We start from the raw sequence: 19,653 nt of genomic DNA, 5'->3' as shown, positions 1-19,653 counted from the left end.
GTGATAGAGATCACAAAAAATGTACTTTATTATTCTTTCCTGCTAACTGTGGTATCTCTTTTTGTCAAAATTGCAGTCAGACTACATCCCACTTCAGGCTAACATTGTAAACTGAGAGCTGAGTTAAGGAAGTGTTATACCGGCCTCACTTGTCCTTAGTGTAAACATATTAAACTGGAGTGATTATCTCTGAGGTTTCTAATCTACGTTAACTGGAGCATTTTGGGATAGAACTAAAGTTAATGGATACAACAAAAAATGGATACAACAATTAAGTTTCACAAATACATTTCTCCTGAAAGCTACTGGAAGACTTAATTTAAATTTTAACAAATAAACACTTTGTGACAAATCCCCAATGTTAAAAAATCCAATTACTCTTTTATAAAAACTGAAAAAAAGCAAAATGTTGTCAGACAGTTAAGTGGAGTTTCAACTTTAATGTGAGCAATTACATCGAGTGCTCTTGTGCAACCAGTAAATGAAGATAGAAATATTCGCTATTGCTCAGCTGTTATAATGCGGTTCCTTATAAATCTCTGCTCTTTTTTGCCTGCAGGTTTCCATCTTTCTTTAAAGTATATGTATGCATTAGATACATGTAAAATGCAATATAAATAGGTATATTTGAAAGTAATACATGTATTTCTATCATGCTGCTTTTGTCAGTTCATATTCAGTATTTTCCTGCTTTCTGGTCTAAATATAGGGAAGACTTTAGAACTGCTTGCTGGAATGGGCTATTTATGCCTTGCCACTGAAGTTCTGCATGATACTTAGTGACAGATTAATTCTGAGTTTAATTAAAAAAAAAATAATCTAGTTTTGGTTCTTTTTTTTTTTTAAATGTGGCATGTACAAATATGTATTCCGGATTTGTGCTTTCAGATCTATGCAAATTAGAATTATTATATTCTATTGAATCATAACAACTAATAATACGCTAATAATACCTTTCATGTTTGCTATGAAACAGCAATCAATGAACAATCTGCAGCTAACAACTGCATAATACATTCGCAACTTCATAACGATTTCAGGATTTGTAAAGTACCTATGGGCTTCTTTCCAATCCCGTCTTAGGACACTGATCTGTGCTTTCAGCAAGGGGAGAATGAAAAGATGACACCACTACGTATTAACCTGTAAAAACTAATGTACGAAATACTGTGAATACTGCAAGTGACATGAGCAGTGAGGTACAATTATACACTGACTGTGGTGGATTATTAGAATTTCCTGTGTGACTGTATTGATCCAGCTTAAAAGTGGGCAATGGGAAGAGCAAACAGGAAAGCATTAGCATAGAGCTAGATAGGGCTGCATCCTGCGTCAGGACATATTTGAAAGGCTACACGGAAATAGTTGGCTGCTTGTGTCCCGTCCCTGGGGTGCTGCTGCTGGAAGCTCAGAACCTCAAAATCAAAAAACCAACACCAACAAAAAAAAACCCACAAAAGTTGGCAGATGGAATTAGTGAGACCCTTAAAGGGCTATGAATTTTGGTAGGGTTGGATAATTCTAAAGCCACGATACAGTCTTCTCAGAAAGGTCTTCTGTATGGAAGAGGGCTGGAGCATGTTTCTTCTGGATAGGCTTGTCGGGTGGTTTGCCTAATTAACTTCCTAATTCCACTGAAATTCCCCTTTACTCTGCATGCTGGACAGATCTCAGTATAAGCAGTACGCTATTCCTTGTGGGATCCTGCATTTATTTCAACGTGACTGAAAATTGCTTTACTTCTTACAGTGCTTGTTGAGCCACCTGTGATCCAGCTGATTTTTCCATATTCACTGCCAGGATTTTGAGACCAGCATTTCCAGAAGAATCCTTTGAATTAAACTTTTATTTAGTCTTTTTTGAAAATGAAAGCCCTGGTGAACATTTGTTGCAGAAGGTGTTATCTGATTATTTAAATTTTGCTCTGAAGAAAGTTAGCAGAGGAAGCAATGTGTTCTATTGCATTTGCTCTGTTAATATTAGAAGAACTTCTACATTTATCCTTGATTTTGTGACAGGTGACGATCTCCTATAAAAATTTAATAATGGGGAACTTGAATTTTCACAGGAGGTATTTCTAAATAAAAGCTTTAAAAAGCCCAAGAAATGTTGTGACTTTAAAAGTGTATTTGTAGCCATGGGATTATACAACAGCAAAAGACACAAAGCAGTGACATGGGATTATTCAGGCAGTATGAATTCAGCTTCTAACTTCTTGAATTTGAAAGTCTTCTATATTGCAAGTAGTAGATATGCTCCATTTAAAAGACAGAGAAACTTAATCTGTGATAAAACCTTTGTGTGGTTTATACCTTGAACCACAGACTCTGACGACTGCATATGCTTTTTCTGTGAAAGGAAACCGCATTCAAATTTAGGACGCTAACCACTTGGAGGCTTAAACTGTCTGGATACAATGAAATTCTGCAATTACCCTTAAAATCTGCCTCTGTAGAACTGAAGGTTAATCTGTTTTACAGCTCAATCAACCATGAACAAACAATGCGGTGCGCTGAACAAAAGCGTAGGAGATTTCAGCATAGCAGTGAGTTGGATTCTCAGTGTATCTGTCCCAGCAGTTTTAATCCTGTAATTCCAGTGTGCCACAAGCTTGAATCTGTACGTCATAGTAAATGATCTCCAAGAAATATTTAATCTGTCCAAAATTTATGTCAAATAAGGTGGACAGAAATGTCTTGTTTGACAAGCCTATATCATTTAGAATCAATTTTTACTTACATTTAAAAAGGGTATGGAACAAGAAGGAAATAGGATGTAACTGTTTTTCCAGAGTCACGGATGGGTTGGAAGAACTGTTAAATCTGTCAAAAGCACTGTTATCCAGATTTTGTTTTTTTGTTAGAACATGCTTCAGAATTTCAGTTGGAACTGAAAAAGGAATTTGATTTGCTATCTCACGGAACAGTTACACATGCTGCACTGTCCCCTCTTCAGTCATCACTCAGGAAATTAACACTGATTCCGAAAGGAGCCAATATTGTTTTGTAGTAGTACAGTAACATAAGGACAGAAGTTCTGGAACGATGACTGAGGACATTTGGAAAGGTCTTTCTCATTGTTCCCATTCCATGATTGAAGAGTTTGTTGATGTAAATGTGCAGAGAATAACGAGATTAACAGAACAGTTTTTTCGTTAATGGCATCTAGATGCTACCTGGAATGAAGTAAGTATGAAACACAGAGGATAATAGTAAAGTAGGGACATTAATGTGTCGGAAGTAAGGTGCTGATAGAGATGTCCCAGTCTTTCTGTGCATTTCTGGAATCAAGCTGTGTAATTCAGAGTAGGCAATCTGAAGTGCAGTGTTGCAACTAGAGTACAAATATAATGGTATCCTGGGCATGGCAAAACGTTTCCACCAGATGCTTCTGGGTTCCCTTGACTGGCTAAACTGATGGAATTATGCCCACAGTTGGCAAATTAGACCTTTTAATAAAAATCATAGATGTACAGAAAAGCGCCATAGGAGCTGCAGTGTAAAATATATGCAATCAAGAATTACATTTTTATATGCCTTACCATTAACATTTTATTGAAATTGGAGGTATGTATTTAAGCATTGATACAGTTCAGCATGTAGTATCTACTGCGGCTCTGAAGTCAATCAAGTATGAATTTGTAGGTCTTATGCTGAAGGATAAGTTGTGATGTGATGTGACAGTTTTTCTGCCTTTCTTTTTGAAACAACCAGATTTATTTGAAATGGGCGAGCTATTATACTCAGTCTGTTCACAGTAGCTCTCTTCCTACTTTCATACCTAGATGCCATTAACATTAATGGGAGTTATGCACGAGAGAGGAAATTAAATGGCTTAATTTTCTTGCATCTGGTAGACAGCTGTACTTTAAAAGCAGGCATACAGGAGACCGAGTAAAAAGGATAAAGAATAGCACTTCCTTTTATATGCTGATTCCTATTGTAATAAATCCAGGCTAAGGAATAAGTATTATAATATCCAACTACAGGCTGAAAATTTTACAACGAAACCCCTGGGCATCATGTTTGACAGAAATTAGCTGTATTATATCCCCAAACCACTCTTTATTTTTGGTTCCTGTATGCAAATTACTGTTCAAAACTCACTGTGGACAAATTCAAATGGTACATGGCAGCTTGGGAACATCAAAACCATACAGTCAGCCAGAGTTAGCCTGAGAAAAGATGTTCTTACTCTAGTCTATGCATATTTATGGCTAATCCATGGTGCTCTTTTTTTTTTTCTTTTTTCTAAAAGTGAGACGACAGCATCATTTTCCTAAACCATCTATGTAACCAAGGATATAAAATTAGTTCAGTGTTATTAAGCATTGCCTGATGCTTAATCTGACAGTATTGGATTGATGGCACCAGAGATCGAGGCTGCTGATTCAGAGAGAAAAATGGGTTAAATAGTAAGTTGGTGATACTATGAACCGTGAGTGATCTGCTCATAGCTGGTTCAGAAACTTTGTCTGTACACATATCCGTGCAAACATATTTTATGACCAAAGATAACTTAAATCACAATACGACAAATGATCAGGGTGGTCTAGAACCCACTGGTTAGTGGTTAGTGCTGGTATCGGTGGATCCAGCACTGTACTCGGGATACATTTCCATGTGCAGGTTGAGGTGATCGAAGATACATTGCTACCCATCTGTTTTACTTTCCAGCCAGCCCAGGCAGAAGGTAGGACAGCCCTTTTCGGTGACAATGCAGTTTTAGATGGCTTAAATTGATTCTGAAACCACATCCTTACACAGCAGTTGCAGTGTAATAGAGATGTGGAGAGGGATTTATTGCACTTTTATATGAATGAGCAAATTCTTTTACTCAATAAAGATACCAAATTTCAGTCTGTCCGTAGTATACGGCTTTGCACGCACTGCAGTCTGCCATTCACTGTAGCGCAATTCCAGTGACATTGCTAACATCTGGGGCAGTACAGGTGCATAATAAAACCTGACTTTTTTTTCTGAAAGAGTCCAATATCTGATCAGGAATAAATAAGTTTTAACCTCAAGTAATCCTTTCCTTCCAACTCCTCACTCAGATTAATGTGCGTAGCTTCCCTCACAGAATTCCAAATTAGTTCTGAATTTTTCCAGGTGGGGATACGATTTTCTTTCATTTTTATTTGTGTTGGTGAGCTCATTTGGTTACGTGCATTTTCAGTATGCACAAATACTCCTCCTTGTTGTTCACTTCCCGGATAGTTTTGGGGAATTGCCACTTTCCAAGTTGTCAGTCGGACTTTTATTTCAGACAGTATTCAACGTGTGCTATCTAGTTGACTGTGATCTTTTCTGCAAATTATGCTAGAAGAAGATTAATCTAAAAGGGAAAGTGGGCACTGACAATTCCTTGGAGTGGTATGTGGTTATTTTTGCTTTGGACTCAAATAGGCAGGTCCCTAGCCACAGTGGCAGATATATCATCTGCGTTACATAATAAAATTGTCACTTCTAATTCTATTGGGGAAGATTTATAGAATTTAGGACTTTATGATTTGGGACTCGGTCCGTACATAGTGTTCTCTTTGCACAGAGGGAGGGATAAAAGGTGTTGTTTTATGACTTGGCTGGTTGTCCTGCCTGTGATAGTTTTCTCCATTGCGTGTGTTTTTCTCTAGTAGAATTACGGCTGATAAAAATGAAACAGAAGTAGCAAATTGCCAAAAGGCGACTTGACCCTAAAGACCAGAACTGACCATGAATGAACCGAAAACCCTTTCTATAAGCGTGAAGACTGAGCTCTTCTGTCACATAAGTGTCAGTCAGAGTAACTCCAGTAAAGCTGTAGTGATTCAGATGAAAAAAAGTGATGCTGTTTGATGAGACACTGTAAATGATATGTCAGGTTTAAGACTTCGAGTATATCAGAGGTGAGTAATCTCAACAACTGAATTTGTACAGAAGTACAGCCCAGAAACATCTTGTTTCATTTGAAAGATAGCATTTGTAGGGCATTTAAGCTGACATGGCAAAATCCAATTACTATTAAATAAATGTTTACCATAACAATTTTGCTGGAGCTAGTTCAAGCATCTTTGAAGCAGTTCTCAGTTAATTTTTCTCTCTTTTTATTGTTTGCACCATACATTTTATTGGCCCATCTTATTCTGTGTACAGTCTGAGAATCCCAGGCAGCTGGCAGAGATTCCTGCTGTAAGCATAATTTTTTTCATTGAGTTTCCAGAGGGTGTAGCACCTGACTGCAGCAAGGGAGGTCTTCCTAAAAACCAAGGCACTATAGAGATCAAGAGTATAATTGCTTGGCAGCTAAGCACCTGACTGTTCCTACAGGGATTTTGAATGCCTTGACATAAGGTGGGATAAAACCTAGGTCATGTTTACAGGGTGTTATTATTCCTCTATAACGATGCCAGTACGTTTCTGCTTTCCTGTGGGAATGCTCTGTTCCAGAATAATCCTTTAAATCCTTTATTGTAAAATAGAATGTCTGTGGAAGGGAGATACGTGACAATACTTGGGGTCTGATACTTGTTCTTCTGTAGTTATCCTGGTCAATATAACTACGCGGACGAGATTTTAAACAGTGTGGAAAAGCCAGAAGAGTTTCTTTTGAATTGTCTTGTACATCTGAATCTTATAAAGATTTTCTCCCTGTGTTGGAGTAAATGATGTAGCAAGCAATGCTCTTTAAAAAAATACCTTCCTGCGATCTCTCACATCCTTAATGTTTTTTTTGGGGGGAAATCTTATTATAAAAAAAAACAAAGCCGTGCTGATACAGCTGCCATCTTCTCTGTCTTAAATCTCTCAGAGATTCTTTTCAGCCTTGATGTATCTTCTGGGTATCCAGAGCCAGGTGATGAACTTTGACCGTGCTACTCATTCTTCTTGCTTTTATTCTTACCTCATACTATCACCTAATTCCCCGTGCCAGCTATTTGTACTACATCTCTATTAAAGAAAGAAAATCTAACAGAACAAGGGGCATGGTTCTTAGAAATACACTCAACTTTTCATGCTGTTCATTTGTCCGTATGCTCTCTCCTTGTACCTGCTTCTCTGTTCACACCTCACTTGACACGAAAACCTTCTGAGGCAAGACTGGTTTTTATTCTGCGTTTGCATGGCGTGGGGGTAATCTTTCCTTACGCTCCAACTACTGTTAGCACAGTATATATTTTCACAACAGTAGTGAAGAAAGGTTCTAATACTCCCAGGAATAAAGGAAGAGGAAAGAAATGTAGTTAAAAGGAACGACGGTAGTGATACAGGATTCATGCAGAATGAAAATAGAAAGCTGGAAGAATATGCTGGGCTTCATAAAGCTCCATGGTTATAGAACTTCATATAAATTTCAGAGGAGTGTGAATTTATGTCCATATCATTATCAGATCATTCTACTTTATTATTCACTTTTAATTAAAAAAAAGAAAAGTTCCAGAAGAGCATGTTTATCCCTGCAGAGATCTTTCAATAAAATAAAAGGAAAGGTAACAGCTAAATCAGTATTCTGTGTGTATTGGGTCTACGCTGGTCAGAAAAAGTAAAGGAGAAAAGGGATAGAGTAAAACTCTGTCTGATCTCATTTGACGCTCAGACCTGATTAAGGTTTTACATAAGATGATAAAAGTCACAGTTACTGTACAAAAATATAATAAAGTTGAAGACTTTTTATGGGCATAATAAAGAAACTTTTAAATTTACATTACAGTAAAATAGCTGGTCTCACTAAAAGCATTTCCCTGGCTGAGATTCATTAATACCAACGTAAAATCTGAAGTAAAATAAGTGTCTGAGATACTTGGGATAGCTTTGACTTGCTATTGCCAGGAGTAAGCTTGTGGTGTTCATTTTTCACTGGCCTTCACAAATCGCATTTGGGAGAGCATTAAAATCAGACAAACCCATCTGAAACCAGCTCTCCTTCTTATGCCATTTGAAGCTGGTAGGTGTAAAATCAGGGTCTGCTTAGTACCTTGCAGAGTCTTTCGTCTTGCTTTGCCTCAAGGCAAAAAAACCCACAAAAGTAATGGACTGAAATGAAACATTTTCAAAACATTTGCCAGTGCGATTCATGCCCTCCCGAGAAGGGGAACTGCCACAGAAATAAGAAGGTCCTTCTGCTGGTCCCATCACACTTCAGAGGCTGGAGGTAAACGGGACTGGCCACAGCCAGCAGGACTCCCCAAAACTTCATTAGGCTCTCAGAAACGGAGAATTAGATCGGGTTTGAGAAGAAAAAATGAGGACAAGGCTAATTCCGTAGGAATTCTGTCATTGCTTGCTGAGCAAATAATAGGAGCCCTTCAGTTAACTTCCATTAAATTTTGGATCCAGCCTTAGAAAAACAGGGTGTTTCCATTGGGTACCACAAAACATTTGACTAGATCTGTCTTTGGTAGGGTGTTTACACTGATTAAAATACTGGTAGAAATACAGACTCTGAATTACAACTGGCTTAAAAGAAAATGTACTGCATCTCCTCTCCTTCCTTCTGGAACCATTTTACATCCTTAAGTGCAAAGCTAAGCTCTGTAACAGTTTTGAAATATCTTAGTGATGGGTTATATTCCTATCAAATTATAGAGAGGGAACATTCCTTCAGGTCCTGCCAAAGAGGTTCTCTGTTGTACCAATGAAACCTGAAAGCCCAGCCATTGAGAGGAATGAGTGAATCCACGTGAAGCCTTCTGTTGGGCAGAGATAATGGAAAAGGTCTGCTGTATTTCTACGTATTACTGCGTCTGTGAATTAAAAAAATTATCATCTGTGCTGCAGGGCAATACAAGAAGCAGGTGGATGTTAGGAAGAAAGGCAGCTACACCATATTCTTCACTATGTCCTTCCTTTATGCTTATATTTGCACATGGGAACTAAGGCTTTGGGTGTGCTGTAGTCCTTCTTCCTGTATTTTTGTCTTCTGAGACTGGTGCTATAGTTTGGGGTAAGCTGGCTGCTGTAACTCATTGCTGTGGTCAAATGATCTGGAGCAGTATTTATGCCAATGGGTAACATATGTGTGTAAGAGGTGTGCACTGTACTACGCAGTTATTATTGGAAATCAAGGGTGTGACACTCAAACTGATTTAGAATTGTTTCTGAATTAATATGTGCGTCTCATAACAAAAATGAATATGCTTCTAGATATGGTAGTAAGTAATATTGGAGGTACAATTGATTATATAATAGGGAATTGTTAAAGCAAGGTTAATAGCCCCAATAGATTCGGGATTAAAATAAAAATGAAAGTGAGAAGTGCACTGCCAAAATGTTAAACTTGGAAAAGGAGAAATATGGCCTGGAAATATGCTGTGTTTTATACTGCAGAGCTTTAATAGAAGGAAATATTTCATTAATGAAGTCCAGGGCAGAGAACTAGCAAAATATGCCAAAGATAACTCTAGTAGGCAATAATACCCAAAGAATTAAGGCAAAACCCTGCTGCATAGAAACCAATGAACTTTTGCCATCGATTAAGCAGCATCAGCATCTTCCAGCAGAAGTCAGTGGGAAATATCCAGAAGAGATGTCCAGATCAGATGTGCTGATGAGATTTATATTTGCTCTGAGAGGAGACAGAGCCTCCTTAAAAAAATAAAAAAATTGTCAAACATGGCCTGATGAATATAAATTAAGGAAGGAACTGCTGTCCATCTGCAGTTGCTAAGTCCCCATTCTGCCAACCTTATTCTGAACTAAAATCAATAGGACTATTCAAAGGGCAAGGTACTGCTCAACATAATGCAGTAGCTTGCTAAACTACATCAGAAACCATTTCTGAGGTCTTTTTTAACGTGTGCAAGGGTTGATGATGAATAATTTTGTGAATAAAGTGTCATTTTGACACAAATTTACTAGAAATCATTCTGGATTTCAAGCTTCATTCATTATCTGGAGTTTCTGTGATCCTCTTGGCGTATTATAAATATGCCTGTAGCTAAGCTAGGGTAGATACTCCTATTCAAACCTTCCACTTCTATACACTAGGAACAACTGCAAAACAAACTGATATCCAAAATTTGCGAAATGTTATGAGGTCATACATACCTGGAGTGATACCCAGCATATGTATTGCAAGCTTTCAGTATGCTGGAAGTGCTAATACATGTAAAATATATTCCGTCAGATGCAGCCAAGACATGAGCACAGGATGATGCAAAAAGAAGTTTGTGCCAATTAAAGTAAGTCACTTCACTGTAGGCAACGTGCCATTTTCTTCCAGGTGAAAGCCCAGCTGAATGACATACCAGCAAGTCATCTGTTTGTTAGAAAGTACAGCAAGAGGAAATCTGGTTTATGTCATAGTTCATTGGCAAAATGACTGCAGAAAGTGAATCAAAGTGGCAAAGAAGCATTAATGGAAACCGTCTGAGTTTCCTTTGCTTTGGCCTCTGAAACTGCGCAGCCCTGAGCCACATCATGGGAAGCCTATCAGGAATGTCACGGTGCATGACATGGATGTAATGCTGCAGTATAACCTGTCTGTGCCATCTAGCCAGAACATTTGAGGATGCGGTTCCAACAGAAGCTGCAGTGACAGGTTCAGTGCTGTGACCCCTTCCATGTTCTGTTCAGGACACGCACAGGGCTGGCAGACAAAGGATATGTGGGGTCAGAGGATGGGAGAGGAGCTGCAGTACTGTTGCTTGAAGAGTTGCCCTAACTGTGGGAGAATCTTGGTGTAAGGCATACACTCCAAGTTAGATTAGCTGGCAGATCTTTGAAACTAAATTTTAAATTTAAATAGGCAGATATTTGAATTGCAAATATTTGTACTCTATTTTGGGAATAGAAACAATAGTATATAACTTTACCTGACTGCTTTACTGATAGCTGTCATCCTTTCAGATGGAGACACCAAATACTGGTGAAGAAACTTCAGTTATTCAGCTATAAGGAATCTGAAGAATTGTCCCCAAAACATATAAATAATAGGTTAGAGAGAATCATAATCTGTTTAGAGGATATTCTAAAGCAGTGGAATGCTTTGTCATAGTGTGTATTCTCTCATCCTTACATCTTTTAACAGAGAATTCCATGTAAACGCTTTCATAGGTAAAAAGTGAGAGAGGAAGTAACACTATTTGTATTTTGCAAATGGAAAATGATAGAGCAGAGCTCAATGGCTAGATTTTCAAAGTTACATAGTTAAATCCTGTGGAGTCAGATGTCCAGATGCCCACACAAATCTTGCCCTGAGTGACTTGCCTAAGGTCACAGGGAAAGTCTGTGGCAGAACAGGAATTTGTATCATCTCTCCTGACACTCTTAAACTACCTCCTATTGCCTCTGAATTAAGGCATACTTTTTCAGCTACATATTGACGAGAATTTCTGTTTTTTATGAAAACCCCAATTCTGCAGAAAAATGCATGTCTCCAACTTCCTATATGGCAAAACCAAGGGGTTAATGTTAACTTCTTCACCCTCCAAATTTAGACGTTTAAGTCATTTGCCTACAATAGGACATCTGAGTCTGTATATAATCAGGAACTTACACTAAGAAGAGAGTTAAGCACTGAGAATGCTCTGAATTGCTCTCTCCAGGCTCCATTGACTATATCAGGTGCCCACACTCCTGAAGTTGCCTAAAATGAAGAATGATTGCAAACGTGGGAATTACCTGTGGCTCTGAAGAACAGTGTGGCTGAAGGGAAAAGAGAGGAAGTCCTAAAGTGAAACAGGTTTCACTCAGGATATTTTGGAGGAGCTGTCTTACCTATCACACTCACTTTTCAGAAAGAAATGCAAATCCTTAAAAAATTTTAAGAACTAAAAGAATTTTTAAAATGTCACTTTGTGAAGTCAGGCTAAAAATCAATTAAAATAAGGGTCATGCGTATTAAATAATTGTTCTTTTTGCTTAATACTGATTAGAGAACAATTTATTTCAAGCTAAACATAGCTACTGTAGCGCATTACTGAATACAAATGATATAAAAAAAAACACAAACCCTTTAGAATGCCACAAAAATATTTAGTCTTATATACAAATATATAAATTCATTACAGATGCATTATTTTAGGATTTGAGCTCCATTCACCATCTTTATGTATAAGTATGTCAGAGCACGTACTGTAATTAGGATAGGTAATTCAATTAAGTGTTCAGACACATTTATTTGTAAAAGCTGTTATCCAAACTGTAAAAAAAGGAAAGACATGAACAATTAGAACTTTTTTAGATATTCCTTAAATGCCATATTTTTGAACGAGCACCCTGCTATTAAGGGAAAGGTACAATTTCCTCTATTTTGTCATTAAAAGGGACATTTTGCACATAGTCCTCAGTTCTTTAACAGCCTGAATCTAAGCTTATTGTTGTCAGTGGATCAAGGTCTTTGACTTAGGCCACAATTGCAGCCAGTGTAAAGGATAAGGGTGGAGTCCTGACTGCTTATTGTGGGGCTGTGAAAGGACAGGATGCAGCCTTGTCCATCATAATTACATGGTTCCAAAAAAAAAACTCCTAAGGGGCATTACTCACAGAAAATTCCTATGCTAAAACTTGCTTTTTATAAATCTAAGGTTTTATTACGGAGGAAATGGCAGCCAAAATTACAATTGATTAGAAGTCTGATTCAGTAATTTATATTCCTGTTTGGATTAGTAAGATACAGAAGAGTGACACACAAAAAAACCTGCTCAAATTCTGAATAAAACGGGCAGATGAAAAATTCTGGAAAGACGTTTGTTCATGGCATTACCATGAATTCACTGAAAAGCCTCTTTAGAGAGAGCTAATGTGCATGTTTAAAATTGCCTGATTCTCCTCAAAGGTAAGCAAAATCACTGTACTGCCCAGTGGGTTGCTGCTTGATGCAGCTGGTTAGATAAAGTACCCAGGCAGCCGCATGGATAGAAACTCAGTGCTCCCTGGAGGTAGCTATCAGTATTATAATTTAATCACCTTGGGGTCTGCCATGGGAAATAATAAGACATGAGAAGAATAGTTAATTCTATGTAAAATGCCATGGAAAAACTGAACATCAGGCTCCAGATAAAAACTGAAAATTCTCGAAGTGAATTAATGTCTGTACTCAGTGTGAACATGGTCTCCCAAACTTTTAATCCCTGTGCTGCCATTTCAGAGTTAAAGAGCACTAGAATTCAGAACATCAATACCAACTTGCAGCAGTTCCAATTTTTTCAAGTCCAAGTCCTAAAATGTTTTAATGTCTTACAGATCAGTCAATTAAAAAATAAAAAAGGGCTTGAATCATGGCTGCAAGGAACTGCCTAGTAGTTCAGCGCTCCCCAAAGAGGACGCAGAGGGAGGATGCAGAGGCTCACCTATAACGTGATATGCCAACACCCGGCCGTGTTCAATAGGTAATGAAGAGCTTTCAGATCCCTCACACCCAGGTAAAAATCATATTTGGGCCACAGCAGCAACTTCAGGCAAAGCAATGCCAACACACACTCTGTTCCTCTGAAACAACACGGATGCCCTTCATCTGCACTGTGCTTTCTGGCAAATTATTTTAAGCACCAGTTCAGCTACGTGTGTTCTTGGTACTTTCTCTTTGCCACAGGTAAATTTCCAAAAGTCTGAGACCCAGGGCTGCTTGGAGTTTCCCAAGGGCACTGTGGCATTGACTGCCCTGCAGCTGCCCTGCTTTTTAATGGTGCAATCATACACTAAACTGACAGGTGTTGCAAACTAAGTGAGCAAGGAGAAATAATAAAAAGGGATCTAAAGAGCTCAGAAATACGTGCAGGAAGCAAAATGAGATTCAAGCTGGAGAAGTGCAAGCTAATATAACTGGAGAAAATAATAAATTCAGTTCTGGCCAGCTCAATAGCAAAAATGTGAAATGTGAAAGGAATCTGGAGACAACCAACAAAAAGGATTAAGAGGCAAGACAGAGTAGCTTCTGCACAAACAGGTACAGCACCAAGTAGGCACTCCTGAAGCCCCTACCCAGCTCCTGTTAGGTGCTCATGATATTCTAGGATCTATTCTGATTCTCAACCCAGTAAATAACAACATGAGGGTTCAGATGAAAAGGTAATGAGGATAGTTAACCCAAAGGAAAAGAAGTTTGAAATATATAGGAACTGACCAAACTCGACCAAAACCAAGCACAATGAACTTTTTGGTAATTTTTATACCCACTAATTCCCCATATTTTAAACATTCATACATACAGTAGAAAATTTTAGCTGACTTGGTCATTGTCTAGTTCAAGTCAAACAGTTGGTGAATTGAAAAATAACATTTCTAAGACAGCTGAGCCTTGCAAGGTATTTCATTTTGCAAGGAAAATAATTTGTAGCTAGTAATTGCAATGTATGTTTCAATATCAATTGCATTAACCTTTGGTTTTGTCCCTTGTCATTGAATACATCAGCAACATCCTGTGTGTTGTGAACTACTTGAATCTGTTCATGATTCCACTGTCCATACATGTTTTAAATCCAGGCAGCTAGATATAAATTATGGATTTCTGGAGGATGATTTTAGGTGACTAGGAAGCTGAACATCTGTTCTGTAGGTGAGCAGCATGGCAGCTAATCTCCTCATGTCAGAAAGCAGTGTGTTTATTCCCAAACTTTTTGTTTGATGCTTGGCTGTGTCTCAGTGTGGATGATGCAAAATACATCTTTTGAGAAGCAAGTGCACACAAGTATTTGAAACATGGGCAGATCTGTTTTAAAATCTTCTACCATGAGTCGATCATGCCAGCTGCTAGGAAGTGCTCACCAGTAACCATATGTTGCAATGAAGATAAGCAATTACTCTATGTCATACGTACTTTAAATTGAACATGAGAAGCTTGTGTTTTTAACGTAAAACTCTTCAGGAAAAGTACTGTACTGCTTACTCTGTCTGTACACCAACGATTAGAGGGCGTTACTGCAAAGAAATACCAGCAGCACTACTTTGCAGGAATACTTCTTGCTTGTGAGAGATCACTGAGCCAAACAACAAAAAGTCATCACATCCACTTGGGTTCTAATTCCACATCTCTGCAGGAATGACTTACCCCAGCGAGAACTGGATAGAGCTGTGTTTGTACTATTATGATTTCCTCTTCACAATTGTTGTTTTAATTGTGACTGAGACCTCAGCCATTTGTTAACAATTTGTTATTTTTTTTTTGTCTGAGGTGTGGCAGTGAATGTGAGTTGTTTTGGAAGAAAACAGTTGGAACAAATTACTTTGATTGCTCTATAGAATTAACCAAGATGCCAATAAAAACAAGAGTCCAGATTCAGGCTGTGTTCCTACAACAGTGGGAGGTAGGACCAGACTGTCTTTGTGGAAGTTTTCTCCATGCTATTCTGTGAGGTCGGTGAGAGCTGTGTGTCTTGTGTTGTTGCTCTGCCAGCCTCCAGTAAAATGAAGTATGGGCTGGAGCAGTTTGTGTTGGTTCCTGCTGTTTGTGAGCCTTCAGTATCCTTTACATGAGCTTTAGGATCCCTCTCTTGCCTTCCTGACAACAGTGCACTTCTGATGAATGAAAGGAAGCATTGTAGTGCAGAAGGAAGAAACTGTACACGTGAAATGCACCTAAAAGAAAATCAATCTCAAGGGTGTGAGCGTGTTCTAATCCAGTCCTCCCCTGGCTCTCCCTTTTTTTCTCATGCAGAAATGTAAAGCACCTTCACAATAACATTCTGAAGGTCTTGAGCAGATACCTGCAGGTGAGAAAACATGGGGAAAGTAATATTCTATTCACTTTTAATGAAGAACATAGAATTTGGAATTGTAATGCTGGGTGTTCTGTATTATAGAGGCTTTCTAGCAACCGTCACAGTAGCATAATTTTGACAATAGTTCCCGACAAGCAGTAGAGGCCCTTCGAACAAATGTTTCTGTAAATATTGCAGTGTGGCCAATAGAGAGATTTTAACAATCACTTTTTGGTCGAATGCCATTCATTGCTCACAGTTGTGTGGTGAGAGTGGCTATTCTTATCCCCCAGCTGTGCGCCCATTCCCCTTGAGCTAAAGAAGAACTTCCTCTGGTTCATATGCAAAAGCAGACATACTGCTGAGTTGTCCCAAATCCATCCTGTGCAAGGTCATGGGTCTTGAAGGGCATCAGCACCGTACGTAAAGCTATCTGCAAAAGACTGGCTGACCATTTGGTAAGTTTCAGCCGCTAAATTACGTACGGAAGATGTATAGGTGTCCACGCAAGCTGAATTATTTTCTTCAGTTGCTACAGTAATTTTATTTGTGTATGTGCCAAAAGAGTTGTACCAAATTACCTTAAATGGAACAGTAAATACTGATGAGACCCTGTGGTCCACATGAAGAGGAAGATTGTGAAACCTCATGTCTGCTTACTGTCAGAAGTGTGAGTATTCCCTCCTGCAACATCTCTCCTCTGCAGTTGGTGTGTGGTAAGTTTGGGGCTTGTTTAATAACCAGCTCACAGAGCTGTTGAATTTTGTGTTTTGCATTCTTCGCAGTTATTCTTAATGTTCAGATAATTACCTTAGATATTCAAATGGATTAGGGAGTAAACAATAGATTTTCATACAATTGAATCCTGTGAATGAGTATTTTTACTGAAAGGGATTGTTTGGGGGTTGGGATCAGCCATCATGTCTGGGTTTGCTGTATTTTGATGAAAAGGAATTGGACTGCAATGCAGTTTGCCATTGTCTTGGAGAAGGCTGAGAATGTGTGGGTGCTGGACTCTCCAGAAGGTAAGGCTGAGGCTCTGAACTAGGAGCTGAGCCCCCCTGGAAGCCTAGCTTCATAGGTAGGTGCTATGAACTCCTTGAAATCAGAGCCAAAATAGTCTTCAGAATGCGGAGACGTTCTAATCACAATGCAGTGAACCCTGGGCACGATAAAAAGAAATACACTTTTGAACTCTTATGTACAGTCCCGTGCTACTGCAGCTGATTATATTTTATTTTGAGGCTTCAGATAAGCAGTTGCAGAACAATTTAAAATAAAAAGCTAAAAATGCTTGTATGAGGGATATCTCAAAATTTCATTGCAGATAGTTACAAAAGAAATTCCTGTTCCACCCTCCTGAAATGTGATCATTACAATAACATATATTGCAAAAAGAAAGCATCTGTATCAACACCTCCTAACATAAACTGACGGAAATACTGACTTTCCCTATTATTATTATAAAGGTTGTTAGTACCTCTAATAAAATGTTTCTTGAGCTCCGCAGCTAGATGGGTTTCCTGTGGAATTGTCTAAACCCTTCCAATGCTAACTGTTTTCAATATTAAGAAAAGTATTTGCAGAACTTCTGTACCAGAATAAGGCCACCTTTCCCAGGAAATACAGCTCCAGTTACAGTTTTATTGAAGAAAGGCCAAAAAGGCCAGAGCAGAGTACTTATAGACACATTTCCTTGTCATATGTGGAATGCTAAGTTATTGCCGACGTGCAGCGCTTGTGTTTAAGGATTGAAGGCGAAGCTTACTACAGCAAGACCAGGAGGATGCCAGCAAAAGTGCATGGAGGGAGACTCCTACACAATTCTCCCTCTCCAAACCGTTCTGCCCCACATATACAGAGTGCTGTATTTGGTCTTGGGTTCCTGTCTCTTTTCCAAAGCCCACAGGCTGCCTCGCCCTTCATCTTCCTGAATTCTTTACCATTTTCTGGCAGCCATCTGCTGTGTCTCAGTCGGAAATGTCTGCTCCTCTGTCTTAATTTAAAAAAAAAAAAAAAACACAACATTTTCTTCCAGTTCTTTTGGAGAGGAGTGCACACCAGAGACTGTAGCTCACAGTGCACTTTACCTTTGTCTCAGTAGCTGTAGCTGTGTACAAAGGAGAAACAGGCAGATGCAGGACCAGCTTGTGGAGTAAAAAGAGGATGAGCCTCCAAACAATCCTGTATTCAAAACCAAAGTGAATGCTGAACTTCCAGCTCAATTTTGATTTCCCTTGATATCGTATTTTAAAATAAATATGCAGAGGTTTTTTCATTAGCATTACCCAGCCTCCTGTTAGTGCTGTTGCTGTGATGTTCCGGGCGGCCACGCGGGGTGTGTGAGAGGTCTCAACAGCCGCAGGTTGGCTACAATAACGATCTCTCCGGTCCCTCCGTTTAAACAATTCAAAATGTCACGTCAGGAATGAAAAAATATTAATCGCTGCCGAGCTAAAAAAAAAAGTTCCTAGGAAGAAGATTGAAATTGTGGATTCAGGAGCCTGTTGAGTGAGATGGGGATGGTGCTGAGAAGCAGGTAACCTTTGCTCAAATTCTCAAGTCAGGTTAATGTGACGTGAGCTCTTGCAGTTTCTGAGTGCACGTCCATGCAGCTCAACTGCTGCATTGTTTTAAAGAGAAACCCACGTAAAATACAGTAGCATTAGGACATAAACTGGGAAGATTTGGATATTTTGGAATATCTTAAGCATAAGACTGAAAGCAAAATAGTTTCTGTTCACTATGACGTAAGTGGCAGTTTGTCTAAGCAGCATTTAATGATTGTAACAGCAGGGACCAACTTTCTGTCGTAATTAGCTCTATTAGAGTGAAGACATGCACATGGTTGACCTTGGAACAAGAATCAATATTTTTTTTGCTTTTCTCAGTGCATAAATATTTAGCATATGGAGCATACACTTTCCCTTCTTTATTTCTTGCATCATTTAAAATACCGTTTGATCAACATCTAACATGACGTAATATCTAAGGGTATTGAATGCAGATGTTAAATGTTGGATGTCCTTTCACTGTTCTGATGGACCAAATTACCAGACCTTGTAATGGTGAACAAATGTTTATCCAACTGTAATGCACTTTTATTATGGTGATGATAGGATATGTTCTGAGGTAATGGTTACATGGTCCATTGAGACTTAGGTTCTATACTTGATTTTTCAGCTGACCTGCTGTATGATAGTAAGCAAGTTGTATCTACTCCCGGCCTTTGCTTTTCTTCCCCTGTTTTCCATGTCTCATGTATGTAAAGGGTAAGGTCTTTACAAAAGAGCAAGTCATTTACTGTAACAGGATTTAGCACAGTATGATTTGGTCTTGTTTAAATCTGCTTGGCATTACAGTGATTTTAATAATTACGTATAATCATGGCTCTTAATTCACAGCACTTAGAAATGGTGCTTTTTCTTTAGGGAATCTGTACATTAATCCTCTCTTATACTGATTTTCTCATAATGATATTAAAGTTGTAACAGGTTGTACTGCAAAATACAGATCTAGTATTTTAAAGATCTAGTTATTTAATGGCCTCAGAATTTGCGAGGAGTTTGGTTTAGCCTCAGTAAAGGTCACAGAAATGGGAATAACAGTTTGTGTAGTAACTGGTCACAAGTAGCTTAGGTTGCACTTCAGTCCTCCCTTCAGTTTAAGGGCAGAATTTTTATTTGCCAGATATTGCCCACTCTAGTTTCCATCAGATTTGGACTTTGTCTTGAAGACTTTCCATTTCCCCTCCTGCTTGCAATGTCCAACTACAAATAGCGGACAGCTTCATGGGAAGCTTTGTGTTTGTACTGTATCCTACTGATGCCTGTGCTGACGTTTCATTGAAAAGATGAAGCTACGTAAAACACCATCAGTAAGCAACACAGCTATAATATTGGAGGAGGGGAATTACTAAACACAGTTGGAAAAGAATAAAGCAACTCTTTGTCGTAGTCGCCTTGGACAAGATAGCATTTTAGAAATGAAATTATGTGAAATAGAACAGAGTTTGGGATTTACCATTACTAGAGATG

The 19,653-nt window shown here is 38.6% G+C and overlaps 1 long non-coding RNA gene across 1 annotated transcript in view; it reads left to right on the top strand.

Moving 5' to 3' along the window:
* The window catches only part of LOC308177866, a 52,037-nt gene extending 35,751 nt beyond the window's left edge, over nucleotides 1-16,286 (top strand). Inside the window, exons 5-6 of the long non-coding RNA XR_013939461.1 lie at nucleotides 1,750-15,377; nucleotides 16,212-16,286. This is a non-coding gene — a long non-coding RNA (uncharacterized lncRNA). The remainder of the gene's footprint in view (nucleotides 1-1,749; nucleotides 15,378-16,211) is intronic.
* The last annotated feature ends 3,367 nt before the right edge of the window (nucleotides 16,287-19,653 follow it).

Source organism: Anser brachyrhynchus (assembly GCF_964034855.1).
Source record: "Anser brachyrhynchus genome assembly, chromosome: 14".
Classification (NCBI taxonomy): Eukaryota; Metazoa; Chordata; class Aves; order Anseriformes; family Anatidae; genus Anser; species Anser brachyrhynchus.
The sequence above is the reverse complement of the archived record's forward strand: the minus strand, read 5'-3'. Positions and strand labels throughout refer to the sequence as shown.